This window comes from Rattus rattus, chromosome 16 (genome assembly GCF_011064425.1).
Source record: "Rattus rattus isolate New Zealand chromosome 16, Rrattus_CSIRO_v1, whole genome shotgun sequence".
In the NCBI taxonomy this organism is placed as follows: Eukaryota; Metazoa; Chordata; class Mammalia; order Rodentia; family Muridae; genus Rattus; species Rattus rattus.
In genome coordinates this window covers 546819-552818 of record NC_046169.1, presented here as the reverse complement: position 1 = coordinate 552818, position 6000 = coordinate 546819, and positions in this window count along the sequence as shown.

Genomic DNA, 6000 nt, shown 5'->3' with positions numbered 1-6000 from the left:
TCTGTTCTGGGTTTAATCTGGAGAGGGACAAAGCTGACATGTATTTGCCACCCAACCAGGGGCAACAGAGGGCACTCCCGACTCCCTACCAGAAGCTGGAGAACCGGCTGGTTCTCATCTGGATTCTGAACTGCGTGTGGGTCTATGGGCCTCCCATGTGCAGGGAGGAGGACCGGTCTGAGACAGCCATCTGGTTTTGGTTTTGTTTTCCCAGGAATGTCCTTCTGTGTCTGTCTCTCTCTGTGTATTCTGTTTGTGCTTTTTGTCCTCTCATACAAATTTTTCTTTGATTCCTAGGATGGGACAGGCACAAAACAAACAGCCCAGTGGTCCTGGTCCTGTCCCACAACCTAAGTATCTTTTGCAGAAATGAATGGCCCACCTCAAAAGTAGGATGGCCTGAGGAGGGGACTTTCCATCTCCCATCATTTACAGGGTCAAGGTTTAGTTTATGAGGCCCAGGGCCACCCTTCTTTCTCTAAAGGCAGGTCAGCTTGGGCTCCCCCTTTCTGCTCCTGGAGGAGGATCTCTGTCCCCTCCTTATATTCCTGCTCTTCCCACCGCACAGGCAGAAGGAGGAGCAGCCCTTGACTCCCGACTCCACTCTGGCCTTACCCCTCCAGGCTCTGGGACCTGGAAACGCTCAGCAGAGACAGTTCATGACATATGTGTCATTTGACAGTAATAGAACTTCCCGTTTCTAGAAAGACCATCAGCGCACAGGTTGATCGTGCTGACTCACCAGTCCACCTGAAGTGACTCAGCCACTGCTCCAGGAGAGAGAGGGGATTGTGCGAGCCACCCGGAAATTGGGCTGCCCACTCAATCCCAGGCTGACATGGATGCAGCGTTTCCTATGACTCAACCCGACTGGGATTTTAACACTTCGTTAAAGGTAAGTCAAAACGTAAGTCCAGGCTCCAGGTCTACCGACAGATACTGAGGGGTGGGGGGTGTTCAAGAGGCCACCAGACTGCCCACCAATTTATCTAAGGTGAGCCAGGTGATGCAGGGAAAGAATGAGAGCCCCAGGGAACATCTAGAAGACTTTTTGAAGCCTATAGGACCCACACTGCTTTTGACTCAGAAGCCAGAGAGCACCAGTCAGCTGTGAACATGGCTTCTGTTAACCAAGCTGCCCCTGACATCCATTGGAAGCCTCCGTCACTGAATGGCTTTGTGGCCTGCCTCTGGCACCCAAAAGTCAGCCCCTATTTGCCTTTGAGTGGCAAGACTTGGAGAGAGGCTTCAGGGAACTCGGACATGCCCAACTCAAGGATTCAATAACTCACCCACCATCTTTGAATAGCCACTGCATGAGGACTTGGGTGTGTACTGGTGGGCCCACCCCCAAATAACTGTGCTCCTGTATGTATTGCAGCCCCCCGACTTGGAGACATGCCAGGAGGCCGCATGAGACCAGTTACAGGAGCCGAGTCAACTTGGCTACTGAGTGTCTCCTAAGAAGGCCCAGTTTTGTCAACTTGAGGTCACCTATCTGGGCTACATATTCTAAGGGGGAGTGGCCAACGCATGCTGTCAGATACCCCAGAGGCAAACCATCCCAGTTCATCAACCCAAAGGCAAGTATGGGAATTTCTGGGTTTTGTTCACTGAGGTAGCCAAACCATTATATGAGGCCACCAGGGCCCAATAAGAGAAAATAGAAGTACCCCTGAGACAAACATGGCTTTAAGACTCTAGGAAGAGCCTTATTGGAGGTGCTGGCTGTGGCCCTCCCCGACATTCACAAACTTTCCTCCTGTATGTGGATCAGAGAGAGAGGAGAGCAAAGGGGGCGCTCACCCAGTCTTTGGAACCTTGGGAAAGACCTGTGGCTTATTTATCTAAGAAGCTGGGCCAGGTGACCCAAAAATGTCCAGATCATAGGTGCTACTGCTCTGCTGGTCAAGGGTGCTGACAAAATAACCATGGGGCAGGAATCTGTTATCCCTATTCCCCACGCTATTGAGGGGACCCTCAGGAATCCACCCAGCCAATGGCTGTCCAACCCCAGACTGGGGTGCATTTTCAGGCTCTGCTTTTGAATTCCTCTCACATAAGATATAACCCATCTTCTGCCCTAAACCCAGCCTCCCTGCTACCTGACCCATCCTCAGATGGCAGCATGACTGCTCTCTATATAGTCCTGGGGCACCCTCAGAGCATCAGGCCAGACTTGGCTGACACACCCTGGCCAGGTGCAGATCGTATCTACTTCACGGATGGGAGCAGCTACCTCCAGAGTGGCGCCAGGTATGCAAGGTCAGTGGTGATGGACTCTGTTATTTGGGTAACTGCTTTGGGGCACGGAACTTCGGCCCAGAAAGCTGAGCTAAAGGCTCAAACCCAGGCTTAAACTGGCAAAAGGAGCCATAGCCAACGTTTACGCCGACAGCAGATGTGATTATTGACTGCTGAGGGAAAAGCCAACAAAAATAAGGAAGGAAAGAATATTTGCTTTATTGGAGGCATTATGGCTTCCACTCAAAGTGGCCATAATTCTTTGCCCCAGGCATCAGAAATCGACATCAGAAATAGCCCGAGGGAACAGACTAGCTGATAAAGCCGAAAGGGAGACCCAGCTTCCAGTGCGGACATCCTGGTAGCTTTACCACCCACTGCACTCCCCGCTGTCCTAGAATTTACTCCTGAAGACAAACAAGATCAGGCGAGATGCCAAGGAGTTTACAGAAGAGACAGACGGCTGCTGGCCTCTGAAGGCTGCACCATCCCACCTGAGGAGTTTGCTAAGCCACTCACCCATCAGATCCATCAAACTTCACCCCAGGTCACTGAAAACGGAAGGAATGGCTGTGAGGGGCAAGGGACAAAATATTTGATTTAGGACACGTGGTTGATCAGGTAATCTCGGACTGTGCCACCTGCCAGGCTGTGAACCCCTCAGGCCCCATCAAGGGCCCCCTACAGAAACCAGAGTGAGGAACAGCCAGGGGCTAATTGGGAAATAGATTATACAGAAGTAAAACCAGGAACGTATGGATATAGGATGAGAAGAAGTCTACCCGACAAAGAAGGAGAGTGCCAACACAGTGACAAACTTCTACAAGACATCATACCCAGGGTGTGGACACTCAAGCACTCATCTCTGTTAACTCAACCTCTAGCACAGGCTGTGGGGACCAATTGGAAATTACATTGTTCATATGGACTCCAGAGTTCAGGGCAAGTAGAGAGAATGAATCAGACCCTGAAGGAGACCTTGCTCAAATTTACCCTGAAACTGGCGGGGACTGGGCATCTCTCCCACCTTATGCCTTATATAGGGGTAGGAATAACCCTTATATTTTAGGTCCCCTCTTTTTTTTAGATCCTATATGGGAGGATCCCACCTGTGCTGCCTAACCTCCAGTCCGATATCTTAGCTGAATATGACCAATGTAAGTTTTTTCTTTTTTTAAATCCTTGGAAGCCCTCCACAGGATCCAGAAGCAACTCTGGCCCACCATCCACCAGGCATATGAGTGTGTTCCTCGAAACCCCCATTGCTTTGAACCAGGTGACTAAGTCTGGTTGGAGAGACAGGGCCAGCAGACTCTGGAACCTTGTTGGAAGGGACCTCACACCGTGACCCTGGCCATGCCTATGGCTGTTAAGGTGGCCAGGATCGGGATGTGGATACATTACTCCCACGTTAAGCCTGCAGGCAGAGACAATCCAGCAGCCAAGGTCCCGGAAGAGGAGACGTCCAGGCGAACTCGACAGGAACGATAGAAGGTCCTTACCCACATCCTGTTGATCCACTGAAACTGCGACTCCAGTGCTCCGAATCCTGCTCGCTTGTTACTTCTGCTTTACTGCACCAGCCAGTAGTAGCCCCTTGTACACCCAGGGTTGATGCAACCTTGACATCAGGTTCACAATGGCGGGCAGGAAGGCCGACTGGACTGCTGGTTTTTGTTTTGTTTTGTTTTGTTTTGTTTTGTTTTCCGGAGCTGGGGACCGAACCCAGGGCCTTGCACTTGCTAGGCAAGTGCTCTACCACTGAGCTAAATCCCCAACTCCCGGACTGCTGGTTCTTAACTCTCCTCGCCCAGATTTAACACAGAACCTTTCGTTACCAGACAGGGACTCTGCATTGGAGATAAGGTACCGCCAACCTCCACCCCACGCCCCACGCCGGTGCCTCCTCCGCCCCTATTCCCACCTCTGCAGCCGCGCTGTAACCCCTACTGTTGCAGGATACATGCTGCCCCTAGAGAATGCTTGGTGGGCTTTTATCTCGGGGCTTACTCCATGCATTTGTGGCCTGGTTGTAAATACGACTGGGATTTTTTTTTTTTTTTTTGGTTCTTTTTTTTCGGAGCTGGGGACCGAACCCAGGGCCTTGCGCTTCCTAGGTAAGCGCTCTACCACTGAGCTAAATCCCCAGCCCCACGACTGGGGATTTTTATGATCTAGTACAGCTTGTACCCAGAGTGACTGATTACTCCGGAGAGAGTGTCTTCAACCGGCTAGCACCTCTAGAGAATTGGGTTATTAAAAGCGTGTTTTACTAGGTTCTCTCCTTGGCACAGGACTGACTGGGGCTGCTACTACAGGGGCCTCAGAGACATCTCAAGGATTCGAGATGGCCCATTACTGAAGGGGAGTGGTGGTGGTGGGGAGAGAGGAGGACGAGCCAGCCTGACTCCACGACAGGCTTCAAACTGGCAGTTAAAGAGACCAGACCTAGATCTCTGTTTCCAAGAACCGGGCAATTCCAGGCAAGTCCAGGCCTCAGAAGCTGCCCTGCCACGTGGCCTGAGGCAAGGTCAGCAACAGTTTCCAGACTCCCCCATCTTGTTTCCAGCCCACACACTCCAGCAATGGAATGTCTGTAGAGATGGACCCCACAGATTAACATAGAGGATTTTCCCAGAATTCCCTAATGTGCTTTACATCGGGCCTGCAAGCTCACTTGGGGGTGTCTATTCTGGTAATGGGAGACCCCAGCACGCTGGACTTCTGCAGAATAAAACACTCTTTGTGTTTGCATACTATTTGAGTCCGGGTGTCATTCTTCGTCGAATCGTGGACCCTGACACTTGAAGGGAACATTCCCATTCAGACACACAGGCCACAGCGAGACAGTCTAGAAGACACTCGCCATGGGTGTTAGATACTTTTTCTGTGGCTGTGATAAAGCACTCTGACCAAAAGCAACCTAGGGAACAGTTTACTTATTCTGGCTTCTGGTTCCTGGAGTAAGACTCTGTCCTGGTTAGGAGGAGAGGCAGCAAGCTGCAGGCATGGCGGCAGGAGGCCAGGAGCAGGGGTCCAAAAACTCACACCCTAACTGTAGGTGTGAAGCAGTTACTGAGAACCGGAAGTGGGGTGAAGCTTTAAACTGTCAACGCCCGCCTCTAGTAACTTACTTCCTCCAGGGGGCCACACCTCCTACATGTCTCAAAGCACCACCACCCACTAGGGATGAAGCCTCAAACGCCCGCGCTGGTGGCGCTCACTGTCATTCAGATGCCCACGCCCGAGTGATCCTATGATTCAAGTTGGTGCTGGGCGTGATGGCTCACACCTGTAACCCCAGCACTTGTGAGGTTGACCCAGATGATCGCCAGGAGTTTTGGGGCAGCCTGGGCTACAGAGTGAGATTCGGAGAAGCCAGGATGAAATTACCGGTTCTCGTTTTAGCTTCCAGGGTAATCCTACCCCACCAGAGAAGCTGCTCTGCTTTTTGGTCTTGGTTTTTGTTTTTTTAAAGCTCCGAGTGACCAGGATGTATTACCAATGCCGGATCCCACTGGTCTTACTGACTCCACCCCCTCAGAGACAAGAACAATCCCTGGTTAAAAGGGTGCAAAATTGCTAGGAGAGCTAGCGTTCCAAGATCCCTATCTGACTTGGGACTGCCTCTACTGAGAGCTTGATCCTTCTAAACCCCAGCCCCTCTATTTCCACGCACAGGAGTCGGCAGATATTTTTATCCCCAAGAATGTTTTGCGGGGGCTGGGTTTGTGGCTCCATCGAAAGTGTGCTTGC